The sequence below is a fragment of the Ambystoma mexicanum genome, chromosome 11 (genome assembly GCF_040938575.1).
Source record: "Ambystoma mexicanum isolate Mex_15411 chromosome 11, UKY_AmexF1_1, whole genome shotgun sequence".
In the NCBI taxonomy this organism is placed as follows: Eukaryota; Metazoa; Chordata; class Amphibia; order Caudata; family Ambystomatidae; genus Ambystoma; species Ambystoma mexicanum.
In genome coordinates, this window is record NC_090934.1 from 528,572,771 (window position 1) to 528,591,856 (window position 19,086).

Sequence of the window (19,086 nt, forward strand, 5' to 3'; positions counted from 1 at the left end):
TCTGGCAAGAAAGGAGCAGGCCGGTAGGGATGGGACTCAGGAGGTAAACCTCCTGCAGCAAAGACTGGCCCAGTTCTCCAGGACCAACCAGGAAGCACAGAGGGAAAATGAGGCCCTCTGTCAACACAATGATAGGCTCCAACAACAGGTAGCGATGCATGAGAGACTGATAGAGTCTAGTAAGGCCTTGACTGAGGAACTGAAAGCACAAATGCATGCTCTTGCATTGCAACAGGGAGCAGGGGCGGATAGAGATGAGGTCCGCTGGGAAAGAGAGACTCCTGACCATAACCTCAGGAGCCCTAACACCAGGGGCCTTCATCTCTCCCAGTCCCTGGACTCTACCACCCCCATGTCCCCTGGCGCACATGAGCACATGGCCACAGGGATGGCAGATTACTATCTAGCTAAAAGTATGGGGCTCATAGGCCAGTACCACTCAGGAATGGAGGGGTGGGCATCCGGGTATGGGAACCCAAGTACAGTACAGTTCAGTGGGGAACCCCAGGAGAGTAGGCCCATTAAGGGCATCCTGAAAACCTCTGCCCAGTTAGGTCAGTGGAGGGGGTACCCATCAAATCCTGGCAGCAAGGAGGAATCTGAAGACTCCTCTGAACTGCGCAGGACACAGGAGACCAGGTCCCCACATTCTGCCAGCCATTCCCAGGCTCACAGAATCCGGGAAAACCCGGAAGAGCAGACAGGAACCTCTGGGAGCAGTGCCTCTGAGTCAGAGGATGAATGGACAAGGGTTACCCGAACCAAAAAGGCCAATAAGGCAAAAAGGGCCTTGCTTAAGGACCCCTTAAAGCAGATTAAGGCGATCAGGAGCGTCATCACGCCTTACCATAAGAACGCTAAGTATTCTGTTTGGGAGCACTTAGAGTTGTTTGAGCAAATGATGGAGACTTTCCATTTGAAGGACAGCCAAAGCTGTATTCAATATGTAAAGTGGACCTTCTCCCCGGAATACTCCAGTTTCTTTGCGGTGCTGGAGGACCAAAATCATTTAAGATGGTCCACCTATAAGGCGGCCATCTTGAAACATTTTTCCATTCATAGAAATCCTCAAGAGGCTCGCAAGGCAGCCTACAATTTACAATGTGGGGAGGATCAGGCCCCACAAGAATTTGTTTAGGAGTTAAAACGTGCTTTTGCGCAGACCACCAGAAGGGTGCGCACAGACAGTAGAGAATTCATAAATACATTTTTTCATGCCTTGCCCAAATACATAATGACCCAGCTCGTGAGGGATTTTCACGAGAAAAGATCTTTAGACTGGGTCCTTGAACAGGCTACCCGGATCTATGAGGTGCAGAAACCGGTAGATAGCAAAAATAATGCTCAGAAAAACCCCAAAGCCAACAGCACCCCTGCTGCTGCCAAGGTGGCAGAGGTAAAGGTTACCCCCGTTTTAGAGTTGGAGATGGGGGGGCCTAAAAACCTACCTGCACCTAATAATGCTAGGCCCAGAAGGTCCTCGGGCCAGTCACAGACAGGGAGCCAGGGAGGCAGCCCCACAAATGGGGTCCCTCGCTCTCCTGATTATGTAAGTCCCCGTTACAAGGGAAATCGACCCATCCTGGGTTATGTGTGGACTCCTCCAGCCCAAGGGGGGGGATCCAGCCAAGCACCTAACCCGGGGAACTTCCCTCCCAACTTCCCACAGGAGGGCAGAAATTCTCCAAATCCTGGGCAGAACTTTTTCCCCAGGTATCCACCCAATTTCCAACCCCAAAATCATCCATCCTTCTTTCACCAATTCCCTGAGCCCAGACAACCTAATCCGGGAGAGGGGAGGCCAAGGGTGGAGGGGTACCCAAATCTTCCCAACCCGGGGTATTACCAGAGGAGGGACAGCTACCCTTCCCGGGATCAGCCCAGGGGAGAAAACAGGGCCCCGTATCAGCCTGAGCGGGTTTCCCAGTTAGAGCGCCAGGTTCAAAACATGGCGCGGGATCTGGGTCACATACTGAGGGCTCAGCAGAACCCTCAGATCGGCATGCCGGCGCAGAACGCACCCAACTCTGGACCTGGTGCCCCAGAACAATGACGGGGGCAGTACCCCGATAACTCACCGGTTCCCAGGGAGGAGGCACAAAGGGAAGGGGGGTGTAAAGCCTTGGAGGAAGCTTCCTTCCTCACTTGTAAACAGCCCCTGGAAACCCAGGAACCGGAAACAAAATCTCTTGCCCCTGAAAGTCTGCCTCCTAAGGAGCAGAGGGGGGGTAGGAGAAACAAAAAACCCAAACAGACTCAGTTTGAGGAGGAGGTACAGATCTTCCAATTTGAGGGAGAGGGATCCTCAGAGGATCCTGGGAAAAGGATCTTCTCCTTCAGAGAGGGGGGAACTCCTCCCAAAGAAGAATGGGTCCCTAGGGATGCAAATCCAGACTGGGGAGATGTGGAGACTGAGCTACTGCCGCCCACCATCTCATCCCAGAACCAACAGCAAGAAAATCCCCTGGTTCAAACCCATCCTGGTGACTGCCTCCAAAAAGGGGGGGGCGGCCCAGAACCGGAACCAGGGGAACCCACAATGGCTCTGATCTCCAGTTGCCAAATTTTTCTTTCAGATTCCCAAGGCTCTCCACAGAATTCTGCCCAAATCTCTTCGCTAGCGATGTCCAAAACCAGAAAGTTAGCCCACCAGTTGTCCAAAAATGTGCATTATCTGTTCCCCCTTGAGGAGAAGGAGGGAAGATACTATGCCCCGGTACAAGTACAGGGGCAGGGTACAATCTTGGCACTGGTGGACACTGGATCTCAAGCTACCCTTCTGTCCAGAAGGGCCTTTGACGAACTGAATGCAGGAAGGGGAGAGAATTACCAAATTCCTCTCACCTCTCTTCCTGGACAACTGCAGAACTTTGACGGGAAGGAAATTCCCGTCGAGGGGACGGCAGACTTGGACATTAAAATTGGGCGACACAAGTTGAAACACCCGGTCATAATTGTGACTCCAGAGGGCACCCCTTGTTTACTAGGGAATGACCTCCTGAGAAGGTTGTCACCCCTAATAGATTGTGTAAACAAGGTCCTCTGGACCCAGACTAGCCGACCAATAAAATTAAAACTGAGTGTTAACCATGTTCATTTAAACGGCACCTGCCACATGGTTGAACAAAAATCTGACCAAGTAGAATTCCACTTCCAGAATAGCCAAATTCCAGACGTGACAGTAATAGCAGTAGGACAACAGACTGGTGATGGAGGGTCCTCTCTATTTCTGAAAATCAACCTTCCTTCCAGTCTAAAGTGGTACTCCACGCTGGAAGGAAACACTCTGAAATTCTATACTAATCCACAATCAGAAACTCCCACTCCTATAGTCCAGAAAGATGTGAAATCAGCTCAGAGCCTGGCTGATATTCAGCAAATTGGAGAGCAGTTGTTCATCCCTGTTCAGTTAAATGATGGGAAGGACTCTGTTCTCGCTCGAGTGTGTGTGAACAACGGTAAGAGCTTCATCAGCGAAGCCATGTTCCGCCAACTCCCAAAAGATCCATCCATTCCCACATTCAAACTGATAGACAAATGGGAAATGGACCTGGAAGCGCCTAATTCCAAACATCTCCTGCCAAGCAGGTGTATGCTCAAAATCTCCATTGGCAACAAGAGCATAGTCCACAATTGTTGGGTCGTGCGAGACGTCCCTGCCGCCTTTTACTTAGGCAGTGACATTCTCAATCGCTTTGCCATTAGTTTGGACCTAATAAACTTCAAAGCTTGGTCCCGAATAGCGGATAATCCCATGGGCTTTGATGATCCAGAAAAAAGCATTTAGGTCAGCTCAATTGCTACCTTATGCAGTTGAAATTCAGGTTAAAGAGGAAGTCACCATCCCAGAAAGGACCCGACAATTCTCCCTGGAAGTGAAAGTTAAAAGGGGACAAGAGTTGAAAAACCCTGATGCTTACATACATCTAAATGCTTCTCTCCAACAGCAAGGGTTGGGGGTAAACCCAACTCCATTAGTCAACATAGAACATGACACCATTCCAATAGAGGTGGATAACAGCGACTTAAAGAGTATTACTCTAGCCGCAGGCACCATTATTGGAATGGTGGTTGATGACCGACATTTCTCCATTGATCTTGGAAATGAACTGTTAGGGCCAATCCCCAAGGACTGCTTTGACAGTGACAGTGATGACAATACAACACCAGACAGGATTTTTACCCGGCATGGGGGGAACTTCCTGGTGTACACTTCTTGCCCTTATGGTAAGGAAGATGTGACTTGTGACTTCAGGATGGATGAGGTGATTTTCCAAGTCCATGAGGGCTGCCTTTCCCACCTGAAGCCTCCGGTCCAAATCAGCACTCTGACCAGGGACCTCTCCACCCAGCTGGAGGAGGCCGCAGAGATAGCCAAACCAGAAGTCTTTCCAGGCTTCAGGCAGATGGTGGAAGAGAGAGTCAACCTAGCTGATGCCTGTGTGACTCTGGAACAAAAGCAAAAGTTGAAACAAGTTTTCTTGGATTTCCAAGATCTCTTTGCGATAGACTCATATGACTGTGGTCGCACCGACATCCACACAACAACAATCCCCACGGACCCTGGCATGACTCCAGTGTTTGTGAAGCAATATCGCTTGCCTCTCGCATCAATGGAGTCCCTTACTGAAATAATTAAGAACCTTGAGTCCCGGGGAATAATCCGTCCAGTCCACAGCACTTTCAATAATCCGGTGCTGGGAATATTGAAGCCAAACGGCCAGTGGAGACTCTGCGCCGACCTTAGGGAGCTCAACAAACGGGTCCATACTTCCCGATGGCTTCTTCCCTACATTGACCAAGGGCTGGCCCAGATTCAGGAGTCACAGGTATTCACTGCAATAGACCTGACCAATGGATACTGGACTGTGCCTGTCAGTAGGGAGGACCAATACAAGCTGGCTTTTACCTTTTGGGGGCCAGCAATACACATGGACCCGGACTCCCTTCGGATACCTCAACTCCGGCAATGAATTCAACATTTTCCTACATAAGGCCATGCCCGACCTGGGTGCGAGGGGTAACCTGGCTTATGTAGATGATGTCCTCATCAAAAGTTCATCTGTGGAGGAACACATAGCGGAGATCCGTTATGTTCTGACGCAGTTGAGGGCCGCCGGAGCAAAACTTCCCTTTCAAAAAGCACAGTGGTGCAGAACCCGTGTTAATTTCTTGGGGCATGAGATTACTCCTCAGGGTCTCTGTCCCCAGGAAAAGAAAGTGGAAGCACTTCAGAAACTGAAAGACCCCACAACTCTGCGGGAACTAAGGAGCCTCCTTGGACTGACCAATTACAGCAGGAAGTTCATTGAGGGCTACGCAGAGATCACCAGACCCCTGATTCATCTCCTGAAAGGGGGAGTCAAGTGGGAATGGGGTCCAGAACACGCCGAGGCAGTAAGACAACTCAAGAGAAGCCTCTCACAAGCGCCTTGCCTAGCTTACCCTGTCAGAAACAAGGAGTTCTTCTTGGAGACAGGGTTCTCTAATACGTGCTTGACGGCAGTATTATACCAAAAGCATGACAAGGTCAATAAAGTAATCTCCTATGCGAGCAAAACTTTATCCTCTGTGGAGGAAAAATTCAACGATTGTGAGAAGGCACTCCTGGCAACGGTGTGGGCATTGAAGAATTACCGCCCGTTTATCCAGGGGGAACACATCATAGTGGAGACTCCACACCAGCCTCTGCAATATCTCCAAAGTGACAGAATCCGGGCCGGAAATGTGAGTAATTCCCGAATTACTTCCTGGATTCTGTCAATGCATGGCTTTCCTGTGGAGGTCCGATATGGCCAAAACAAGAAGAGTCCCCTCGCGCAAGGTCTGGCTGACTTGCATGATTGCGCCAGAGAAAACTGTCTCGAGGACGAAAGTCTAAAAATAAAGGACAACACGGAGGCATACCTTAATTCCCCACACAAAGTCTTTGAAGAGGACAAGTGTGAGGGAATGCCCACGGTGTATGTGGATGGATGCTCTTACCATGTTGACAACAACGGGGAGAAAGAACTGGTGGCCGGCGTAGGGAATGCATGGGTGAATGAGTCCCCAGAACCCTCCGCTGGATACAAAATTGGTCCCCGAAGTAGTCAGGTGGCAGAATTGATGGCTGTGCATCAGGCCATCCTCACTGCTGTCCAGCATCAACTCCGCGAACTGGTCATAATCACAGATTCGGATTATGTACGGAACGGGTTCGTGGAGCACCTGGTTAATTGGAAAACCAGAGGCATGTTATGTGCTAACAACAAACCCTTGAAACATGGGAAGTTGATCCAAAACATTGATGATCTGGTCACCTCGAATGAGATGACCATCTATTGGAAGAAGATCAAGGGTCATTCCAAAGTAGAGGGACCAGACAAAACTGGAAATGACTTAGCTGATCAGCTGGCCAAAACCGGAGCCATCCAAGGGGATCTAATTGAGATTGAGTCCCTGTTGGGGGAAATCCAGGTCACTGCTATCACTAGGTCTCAGACAAATGCTCACAATGACCTTTCAATTGCACAATGGAGTAAGGAGACCCCTGATGCTGATTTGATTACAGCTCAGAAGGGGGATCCAACAATTGGTAAATTTTACCAGCACATTGAGGACCCTGAGAACTTTCCCCTGACGGATACCGATTACATTGGGAAAGAGGACCTAAGAGTGTTGATGAAATGTCCAAAAATGTTCCGAATCCAAGACGGTTTGCTGGTAAGGAAATCCAAAGCTGGCCACGATCAGTGGGTGGTTCCTACCTCATTCCGAAGCCTGATGTTAAGTCACGCCCATGATGCGGCCACCGCCGGTCATAGGGGGTTTCACACAACACTGGAAATCTTAAGAGAGGTTGCATACTGGCCACACATGGGGCAGGACCTCAACCAATACTTGAAGGGGTGTCTTGTGTGTGCACAATTTCAGCCATCATCCCTCACGCACCGCGCGCCTCTCCAAAAGCGGGGGATGACACTGCCATGGTCAGATTTACAAATCGACTTTGTAGGCCCCGTGATTCGCTCTGCTAGGGGGAATAAGTACATGTTGACTGTGACATGCTTGTTTACCAAGTGGGTGGAATGTCTCCCAGCCCCAAATTGCAAGGCAGAAACAGCAGCTGCCTTGATGATTAACCACATCTTTTCCCGTTTTGGTCTACCTCAACGGATTGAGTCAGACAGGGGTAGCCACTTCACCAGTGAAGTAATGACAAAGATGTGGGAGATACTGGGGGTCAAAAGGAAGTTGCATATTGCTTATAGACCAGCTTCTTCTGAGGCAGTAGAGAGATATAACCGGACAATTGTGAGCATATTAAAGAAGTTTGTGGCAGATTCTGGGCCAAGTTGGGATATCCGATTACCTCTGGTCCTAATGGCCATCAGATCTACCCCTTCATCTGCAACCAAAATGTCACCATTTGAGTTGATGACTGGGCGCAAAATGGTGCTTCCTCAGCATTTGCTCTACAGGACCCAAGAGCAGACACTGATAAATGCCTCCACTACTCATGAGTATGTGGAGAATTTAAGGAACCACCTCCAACATGCTTTTGCTTACGCTCAGCGGAAACTAGAAAGATCAGCTGATAGCATGAAGACCCACTATGACCTGAAAACTTCCAGGAAGGAATATCAGGTGGGGGACCGGGTCTATCTATACAACTTCCAAAGAAACCAGGCAAAACAGCGGAAATTCTTGCCTACATGGAAGGGACCCTTTGAGATAATCGACAAGATCTCCCCTGTGGCCTACAAAATCCACATCCCCAAAGCTCCTGTGGCAGCGGGGGAAGACAAGTGGGTCCACATAAACCAGTTGAAATGTTGCCATCCCAGGCACACTCTGCAACAACTGGAGGAATCCTCTGGAATCCTAGCGGGTACTGTCTCAGACTAATTCAGTTCCAACGATAAAACATACCACGTCTAGTCTCTAAAATATCGTGATTTGCATGAAACTGTCTTTTAGTTATACTGTTTGTTTTTTCAAAATAAGAATGTAATGTTTCGTTATGATGAAATACATATGCTGCCCCACTATCTCAACAGTGGTGGAAGAAATGTCCTTGAATAGGTATTGCCGCTCTTCCTTTGTCGTCCTAGGAGAAAGAAAACCTTGAGACGGGCCAAGGAGGACGATCCGGAGACCGGGAGCAGAGACGCAACGGGCCCGGGGTACCGCCCAATATTCCCATCAGGACCGGCGAGGAGAACCGATCGATCCGACCGGATGGAGAAAAAGATGCTGAACTGTGCCATCTATTGGAAGAAGATGAGGAAACATCCCAGGTCTTGCGAGCCCCATCAGTGAAACAGAATGGCCATCGCAAGAGGGGGGCTTGTGGGATGTATTTACCCATGCATCCGAGCCCTACCTCAAAACTGTGCAGTACTGACATGGAAAACATCATGATGGCCAGAGCTTCCCAGAAAATGCACAGGGAAGTGCATGAAGAATAGGCTGCCACCCATTTTTGCCGATGTTATGGGCACAGAAGGACACTGCCTAAAACCACCATTGGACTACCCACACAGTAGTCTGAAACCATTGGGAATGGCAATGCTGATTGCCAAAAGCAAACCCATAACTGTTGGGAATTCATTTTCTTAAATCCCAAAAATGGGTGCAGTACCAGTACTCACCACTATCCAAAAGCCGGCGTTTTAAAACAACACCAGATTTTACTTTTTTGTAGAAAACTGAATAAATGAACCCAAAACATGCCAAAGAAAGACATTTTAAGAGGTGGATCCAATGTAAAGTTATATTCTGAAGTGACTTGAAGGTTTAGAACAAGACTGGCTGAGCTGTGGATTTCATCAGTTTAAGTAAATTTGGACTGAAAGACACTACAAATCTAAATGTTTAAATTGACTGAGTGACCTACTTTTGTGTGTCACATAGGTTTCAATTGTTTAAATGTCATAGTTTTAAACTTAGAATCAGCAACCTAGCTGCATATGTAAAAAAAAAAAGTCTTGACTTAAACTGGGGAACAGAAATGACATGTAGCTAAAAACTGGCTTAAAGAGATTCCAATTTGCCTGGCAACTACCCCCATCAGGAGTGAAACTTGAGTCACAGCTGTGTTCCCAGGCCTAGCTGCCCTTTTGCTGCTCACACCAAAAGGGATATGACACTTCCCTGATTGAATTACCTGGGCTCTGCAGGAAACTGAACAAAGCCCTGTCTTGACTCAGGCAAATGTTTTATGGCGGGAGTCGTAAATGGAGATTTCTCCTGGAAGCACAGGGGAGGGGCACTGCCTGTGAGAGCAAGCTGGCTTGGCAGAACTGGAAAAACCAGAAATTCAACCTTGTGCTGGAGGAAAACCACACCCCTTTGGGGCCAGAACATAACTCTAAAAAGATGAATAACTCATAGTACGGACATGTGAAAATTATTTAAATGATACCATAATTCTTGTGATTTTTCTGCCCACATTTTAAGAGGTTTTTAGAACAGGTGGCATGTTCAGGGGAGTTTTAGCGGAAAAGAGGATATTACTCAAAGTGTGTGCATGTGAAAAATCTGACACTTCATCAATTCATGTCCATACTCCTTGCGCACATGTGTGTAAATTTGGGGTAATGTCCGGAATTGCAAACCAGTTAAAAAGTGGAAAATATTGCCATTTCTGAATGCAAGCTCCCAGGAAGAGCAGAGTTTGAACAGGGTATACCTCCTGTAATGCATGATGGGTGCATATGAGTTTAAAACAATATGTACCTCTGCAAATATGTATTTGGTTCAAATCTAGATTTGTGTGTAAGTTGACAGGAGGAATGGACTTTCTGCAGGCTGTAAAATGACATCACTCTGACACAACCTAGCTCCCCCAATCAGGGGAGAAATGAAAGCTTGGCCAAAGACAAGTGGAGAGGGGCTGGCTAGTGATGCTGCTCACACACACCCATTTTGAAAACACATAAAAGCAGACAGACAGGACAGATAAGGACCTTCAAATCCATTTGCAGCTGGAAGCTCTGCCAAAATTCCATACCTTACCTCCATCAAACCTCCAGAGAGCCAACCTAGAGACTTCAATCTATCCAGAACTAGAGACCCAGACCAGACCAGCAGAGTAGAGCTGACCTGTTAGCAGAACCAGAGAGAGCTGACCCAGATCACTGTGAAGTGCAGAGAGCTGAACCGGAGTCCAGTCCAAAACCTGACCAGATCCGTGGCAAGGCATATTTCTAAAGATATTGTGAGTACCCAGCTAAACTGTGCAGAACCAATCTCTTAGTTGAAATAATATAATTCAATCCTATTTAATCTAAGTAGAACTGCCTCCTAACTGTCACCTGTCATTTGTAAAGCTGTCACTTGTCATTTTCTAGTTGCAAGCTGCACTTGTCTTTTTGAACTTTAAAATTTCAAATCTGAAAAACGACCTTCACTAAATCGCTCATATCTCCGCGACCGTTTGTGCTAGAGACGTGCAGTAACTTTCATCTGGAAGCTGAGATCCTAGGCTTTCATAGGACCCCAAAACGATAGTCCTTGTAGTTCCTCTGTAATCGCGCTCGGCGCATTCGCAAATTTAGCCGCGATTTGACATTTTGCCGCGATTTGAACATTTCTCCACTTGCAAAAAGATAGCTGCTTTTGCCTTCCGTTAAAGAAAAATCGTTTGCCTCATAAAAACTATCCCTGAATCATTGCTAGTGTGAGCCTGGAATAATATTAACTTGATTTCACTCACCCTGAACCTCCTAGAGGGAATTAAAAGCATTTTAACATATTTTCACTCCATTGCCAGCCCCTATCAAAGCATTTTGCCTGTGTTTTCAACTTCTGTAGTCTAAGTTGCTGGGTGAACTGAATTACATTTGAATTGCATTTCTGAGAATTGTGTGCCTTCCTTCCTTCCCTTTCCTTGCATTGCATAAAAGGGGGGGGTGAATTGTCCAAGAAAGTGATTACATTGTCTTTGCTGAAATCCTATCAAGTTATTTTCTTTACTGCATTTCATTCCACAATGCATCCATTTGAAACCATAAAAGTATTGTTGCTATCTTATCCATTTCATGTCAACTCCTTAGTGATTATCAAGAAGTGTGCTAGTGCCAGATTCTCCATTGTTAATCTTTAGCATATCAGATTAAGTGTGATATTCAATTATTAATTATTATAAAGCGTGATATAATATATATTGTTTAAATTATCAAATAAACCTTTAACTTGCAAAACAGAACTACTTCTTGGCTCAGTGGGGTCAGGGGGATTCCAAGGGAGGGGTGTTATATAGGGGTAGTCATCCAGAACGCATGTACTGGACATAAAGATATATCAATAAGGGTTTCCATTCAGTATCCCAGACTAGGCATTGACTTAGCTGTAGTGTTGAATTGAATCCTCTTACAAAGCCTGGGCGCAGATTAAAAAAATCATGCCTGCGTATTCATGGAATTTACTTTGCAAAGTAACCGTATTTGCAAGTTGCACCCGGAACGCACCTGACACACACCCATGCAAAGCAAAAACTGCCAGAACATCTACCTTTGCGCGCTCCCTGGGTGCAAATACACGCACCCTTCAAACAGTGCTTGGAGTCTGCCACAAGCAGACCTGAAACTCAGGTACACTGCACAAGGTCCCCCGTAACTGTATCCGGCACCCAGACAACATGCATATGAAAAATCGTAACTTGGTTCAAATACCAAAAAATCTGCGTGCAAACCCCGTAAACCGATCCTGCAACCCGATACACTGCATATGCGCACCACTAAGTTGGATCAGTACCCCGGTTGGATACACGCACCCCAAAATACGACATGGAAACTCACCTCATGCTGCGATTTCTATGAGCAAGTGTCTTTACGCCTGCCTTCGGGTGGTGGTTAGTATGAAGGAATTACGTGATTAATTTCAGGCCGAGAGGTTGCGCAATCAAATCCATGAATAAATTCCATGCGGTACAATTGCGGGTGTGCGAGGGACTGCCTGCAGTCCGTCCCTCGGAACGCCCACTTTGTTAGCAAGTTCTTCCCAAATTATGTTGTTGTGCCCCCTTCTATGCAAGCCATGCCCACACTCTGCGTGGAGTCTCACGCAAGGCCCTCGACGGCTCACGGAGACACACCGATCCTGCGCAAATCCATGAATAGGGCTGATAGTATTCAGCATGCAAAAGTGTTACGTAGACTGAAGACAAGCAACAGTATTCAGCATGCAAAAGTGTTATGTAGACTGAAGACAAGCAACAAAAAAATTTAAAATCACTGAAATATGGCCATCAAAATAAGAATGCAGGGCAAGTCTTGGAGGGATTTTGGCCCTGATTCATGGAATTATTTGTGTTTAAAAGAGGGATTTGGGTGCCATTATGCTCAAACATCCCTGTTTGACAAATGGGGATTTGCGGGCAGACTGGGACACAAATCCTTGTTTTACAGGCAAATAATTCCATGAATCAGGGCCCTGGTTTTTAACAGGAATTCAGGAAAGTATGCACAGAGACACGCAGAATGCTTATGAGTCAAGTGGCTGAAGGCAAAGCTGGTTAAGACATTTTACACCATTAGCAGGTTTACAACTCCATTTAACTCATTAACTCTTGGAACACCACTTGGACAAAAACACTGGCAGGCACTTTGACTGCAAAGTTTGATGGTAAGGCGTGAATAAAATTAACTCAAAGAGTTCCCATGACAAGGTGTTGTGGTGGGAAGGGGCAGGAGCTGGCTGGGAATTGCGGGAAGCCAATGGGTGGGGAAATAAGCAAACAACACCTACAAGCTGTGTGTCCCTCCTCATATGCCATTTCTCACTATCTGTACTCTAATGCAATTGTTTTGGCTTATAGATGTTGCAAGCGACACGTAATAGCCCAAACTAAAACAGGGCCTCGTGCAGAGGACAAGAAGCCCAGAAATTAGAGCAAAAGTAGAATCGAGTAAGAATGTAGCCAGGGTTCGCTCTGAGGAATGCACATTATCTAGTACAGCAAATATTTTGGCCATATTTTGATTATCTGCAACCATCATACCCAAAGGGTGTTATTATTCATATGTGCCCCAATATGAGTTATGTGCCCAAACCATAGGTGAAGGTTCATAATGAGGGTAAGAGACATTGCCTACATGTATTGACTGCTCCTGTGGTCATAAAAGCAATAGCTAGCAAAAATGACCATCAGTCAGCCCTTTTCTGCCCTCAAGCAGTCTTTCTCTTATTTTTTGTAGTTACTCCTCTGATCTTTGTCTGTGCCTAAAATGTATATCTTAAGGAATTCAAGCATTGTAAAGCTTCCATATTATCTTAATACAAAACCTACCTAATGGAAAACATACACGATTATTAAACAATGCCATTTGGTGATTCGGGTAACATAAATAATTGTTTTTTAGTACGCTCAGTTTACATTTTGGAAATACAACATTGAGGTTATTAACAACACTCCAAGAAAACGAAAGTGTAGTAAAATCTAGAAACATTGGAAATGACAATTTTAAGTTTACCACCTTCACTCAAGCAAACAAAGTTCATCACATTTCAGATTCATCCTTAATTTACACTACACCACGAGTCCCTAACAGTCACTGTATAGTACTAAATTAAGCTGCCTAATATTTAAAGCAAGTGATTTGAAGACGTGTTGTTGTGTGAGTTAAAATGTAGTTTGTAGAATGATCTACGCTCTTTACAGTGATTTCTTTCAGAAACCGTACCTATGGCATTCCTTTGTAATGCGTGTAGACAACACTTGATTGAAATATTAGGTAGTGGGAACTGAGAATCTTTGTACAGACAGTATGTACATCTGCTCCACCACATAACACTTGTAAAAGAGCTGGGGTTTCTCATATACCATATCATAATCTCTTCCTCAAGACATGACTATTGCTACATTCTGCTCGTGGGGCCCCTGTTATGGGCATACCTACAACTTCTATCAGGCCCCAAATGTGGCAACAAATCTATTGTTATGCCCTGACCGAAACAAGCATGTCACCCCAGTCGTTGCTCCCTTCCAAAGGCTGCCTGTCACCAATTGGCCCAAGTTCAAAGCAGAGTGCATTGTCTGAAAAGCTGCCCATGGGCTAGTTTCCAATGTCCTCACTTCTAATGTTACCCTATTCAGCCTCCTTGAATCTTCACTTAGTCAGCTCCAATGATCTCTCCATTCCAAAAATCAAAAAGAAGGAACATTATTTTCCTACTTCAATATCATGATATACCAAACCCTGATTGCCCAGAGCATACTCTCTGCCATGCACCACACCACTTCGAATTTGAAAAAGAGTTTGAACCATTTGGACCCAGAACAAATTGTCCCACCTCTAAATGTTTTATTTTTGTATCATCTTTCCATTATCTCTGAGGACAAACGTGCCATTTGGCATTTACAAATATCAGAAATAGAGTAAATGACCAACTAAACAAGTTCTACATTAGGCAGAGAACGACATGCAAAGAGGCCAAATTGGTTAACAGAACGGTGTGGGGAAATGAGCACCAGGAACATTGAAAGACCACAGAAGGGCATGGGGAATAACCCCACAAGGCCAATGGAAAGTGTCCAAGGAATAACATATGTTCATATGGTGATTGCGTGACAAGAGAAGGCTTGTTTGCAGGTCATCTCTTTTTAGACAAGTTTTGATTTGACTCAGTTGGTCCATTTACTTTGCGAGGAAAATGTGCCACCAGATAGGCAGAGCTTAGCCACCAGGTATGCTGGTGTGCTACTTGTTACTGATTTGTAGACAATACATGCATTCTTGAACAGAATACTGTCTTGGAGAGAAAGCCATTGGAGTTCACATAGGACTGGGGTGATTTGGTCAAATTACTGCACACCTGTAAAAAAATGTGTTGCTGCACAGTGGACTGCTTTTGGGAGAGTCTAGTGAGTGGCTGGGAGTCCCATCAGCAGGGCATTTCCCCCGTCGATGTGCTAGACCACAATGTACTGCACTACTGTCAGGAGGTCCTGAGGCAGGATTACAGGTTACATTTTGTGAAGGGTGGAGATGTGGAGCTTGGCTGTTTGTGCCTTCTTGGTTATGTGTTTCTGGACTGCTGTCAATGGTAATGGCCAAAGTTTTTCCCAATCCAAGAGTTGTGGATCAAATCCTTCTAGGTGCATATTAGTGAGCCGTTGTTGGACAAGTTGTTGTTTAGCTGGGGGACCAATGCGGATGAATTTGATCTTGGATGGGTTAAATTAATATGGGATTTTTATTCTCATGTACAACTGAATATCATCCACGGATTAATAAATGGCTATATTGGGATCTTTGAGGCGTGTGCCTGTAGGATCTATGTACATGTTAAAAAGGATCAGTGAGCATATGTAGACTGCAGGAGTCTGTGAGTCACAATGCAAAGCGATCATCTGGATGGCCTTGTGTCTGCGAGAGAGCTAGGAGGTAAACTAATTATTAAGGACAGTGCAAGCGAATCCCATCCTTTCAGCACTGTAGACTTGGGAGACTCTGCAGGAGACTGTGAGTCACAATGCAAAGCGTTCATCTGGATGGTCTTGTGTCTGTGAGAGAGCTAGGAGGTGAACTATTTGCTATTGCCCATTAGTTGCTCATGTGTTCAGGGGTTAGGATCTCTTTTTTCAAACACGTCATATGGGACCAGCCTTGAGGTTGTTCAGGAAATACCCTTTCGGTGAGGGAGGCATTAGTGATGTTGATGAATTCACTGAGTGTCAGGCCCATCAATTGTTAAATGATGAAGGCCGGGATAATATTGGCAAAGAAGGAAGTATATTTGAGGGAGGAAATTATTTTTAGGAGCTCTAGGAGAGAGAGAGGAGAGAATTTGTGTCAGCGCAGCAGTGTGCATGCTGGCATGTAAGGGGCAGCTAACACTGTGATACTTGATCTGGGCACAACCAAAAGGGGTACCTAAAGCATGCGTGCAAATCTACCAACAAGGAAAATCTCTTGGATGGCATCTTAAGGTTTGGTAGCTGGTAATGACCGCAGACACCCGTGAAAGGACAATCAAGCACATTCAAAATATGATAGTCTTTTAGGAAGTGTAGTTGTTCATTTCTGCTATGTAGTTGTGCATTGGCTACATTTTCTAAGATTTTGCCATTAATTGTTTGTTACTGCCAGTTAGTTGACCCTGTATTCTGGGTCTAGGGTCTTTTTTATTCAAAACAGTTTGTCTGAGACCAGCCTTGAGGGTGTTCAGGAAAGACACTTCGGTGAGGGAGGCATTCATGATGTTGATGAGTGCATTGAATGCCAGGCCAATCAACTGTTAAAAGATGAAGAGCGGGATGATATTGGCAGAGGAGGAAGTAGGTTAGAGGGAGGCAATTTATCCCAGACACCTATGCAAGGACAATCAAGCAAATTAGCAACATGAGCTCCCCATGGTCATGGAGAACAATATTGCTGTGTTGTATTGTAGTCTTCATTTTTGTAGTGCCATTTCCTCATTTGTATGGCCCTGATCTGCTTTGTGGTGGGAACGCCCATGGGGACTGACGTCAAGGTATAGAAAGTTCAAAGAGTTTAGTTCAAGATGAGTATATGCATTTTGCCAGGATTAGGACTTAGGGGGGCTGGCTAGGCTCCAGTAAGCAAACACACAGTTCAGGCATATGGCCAGGTGCTTGTGGAGGTTGAGGCTTGTCAAGGGTTTTGACCCATGTTGAATCAATAGACTTGGTAGATGTGGGGATGAGCTGTGGCCGCCCACATTTGCGCCAGAATCCTGGAGAACCGCGCAGTTTTGCGCACAGCAAAATGGTCCCCTGACCTGCCACCCACCAGTACGAACGTGATAGGCCAGGAGTGCCATGAGTGAAATGTGTGCCAAAGGAAAAACAGCAGTGCCGGTGGCTAAAATAAAAAAATAAAAAACGCTTTGAAATCACCTTTGTTTCTCTGAAATGCAAGCTAAAAATGCCTATTTTACACATTGCAAGATATTCAAAAATCTCAATGAACACCAGCAGACATTTGGCAGAATGTAGTCTTGTGTGCATACAAAATCTGGAAAGAGAAAGAGCCCAAAACAATGTTTATAACAAAACTGGCTGAGCTGTGGATGTCAGCAGCAGAAGTGAAATTGGACTGAAATACACTAAAATCTAAATGTTTAAAATAAATGAGTGACCTACTGTTGAGTGTCACATAGTATGCAACTGTTGAAATGTCATAGTTTTGAACTTAGAATCAGCATTCTAGCTGCATGTGTAAACATTGTCAGTTTGATTTGAATGTAGAAAACCGGGAACTAAAGTGACATTTAGCTGAAGCCTGGCTTAATGAAACTGGATTCAGGAGAGGGAATTCAGCAGCTGTGTTCCCAGGCCTGGCTGCATCCTGCTGCCCCTGCCAAAAGGAGATGACACCTCTCTGATTGAATTAGGGGACTAGTACCTGCAGACTGCAGGAAATTGAACAAAGCCCTGTCCCGGACTCAGGACAATGTTATATTGGGGGGGGGTCGTAAAATGGCTTCCTCTTAGAAGGAGAAGTGGGAGGGGCACTGCATCTGTGAGCAAGCTGAGCTTGGGGGAAGTGGATAAACCAGAAATTCCACCATGTGCTTTGGAAAACCACACCCCTTTGGGGCCAGAGCATAATTTTAAAAAGATGGATAATTCATAGTGCGGACTTGTAAAAATTATATAAATAACATCATCATTCTTGTGATTTTTCTGTGCACATTTTAAGAGGTGTTAGGACCCTGTGGTATGTTCTTGGGGATAGTAGCGGAAAAAAGGTTGTTACTCCAAATGAATGCATGTTAAAAATCTGACACTTTATCATCTGAAATCCATATCCCTGGTGCACATTTGTTTAAAATCTGGAAAGATTTAGAGGTCGTGATCTGGATGAAAAGGGCAGAATTCTGTTATAAGTGGACACGACATCTTACAAAGACAGGGATCGGATGGTTTGGTGCTACAGAAAATATGTTAACTGGACGTATAATATTAGAAAAATGGTACATAGATAAATGTGTATTTGGATCAGAAATAGATTTGTGTGCAATTTGACAAAGGGAGGATCCTCTGACCATAAACCTACCTCATCACTCTGACTCACAACCCAGTTCCCCCAATCAAGGGAGAGAGGAGGAACTGGCCAATGATAAGTTGAGAGGGTTGGGCATGCAGAATTAGCCGACCCACCCACTTTCTAAACACATAAAAAGAGCCACTGGAAGCCAGATAGGAATTTTCTTTTTCACTTTCTGTGGAGCATTTTTACTTCAGACTTCACATCCAGAGATCCAGACTTCAAATCCATGAATCTCCAGAGACCAGAAATTAACTCCAGAGTTTGTAGCAGAGAGGCCTGAATCCACAAGCTGAATCCTTTTTCAGCAGGCCTCCAAATCATTTGCAAACTATTCAACAGCCGGGCGAGCTGTTTGAATTTTTGCCAAGAACTTTTGTCAGAACCAGAGATCCAGACCGCTGTGCAGTGCCGCTAGCAGAGCTGACCCAGAAGGCACAATTATCCAGTGAGCAGAACCAGGCCAAGACCGTCTGTGGTGAGGGAACCGCAGTCCAATCCTGACCCGATCCGTGGTGAAGTCGCATTCCTGTCCAAAATATAGTGTGAGTACCGCCAGAACTGTGAAAAACCCAATCTCTTAGTTTAAAATAATCTAATCCAAACTATTTTAACCTATTTAGAACTGCCTCCTAGAATCGTGTCATTCTGTCATCTTTAAACCTGAAAACTGTCATCTGTCATTCTGAGCTTTAAAATTTGAAATCCGAAAAACTACCTTTAGCAAATTGGCCGTATCTCCGGAACCGTTTGTGATAGAAGTGAGATTCAACTTGTATCTTGAATCTGAGACTCTAAGCTTTCGAACAAGCTCCAAATCGACTTGCTACTCTTCATACTCCCTCTGTAATTGCGCTCGACGCACGTGACTAAATTTGGCGCAATTTGACATTTTTCTTAATTTCAGCCACGTGTAAAAATATTTGTCCTTGCTTTCCTTTGCTGAAATTCATTTGCAACCTGAAAATCATTCATAGAGCATTGCTAAAGTGATCCTGAACTAATACAAAGTAGCTATCACCTACCCTGAACCTCCTATAGGGAATTAAAAAAGCATTTTTCGCATATTTTTCACTTAATTGCA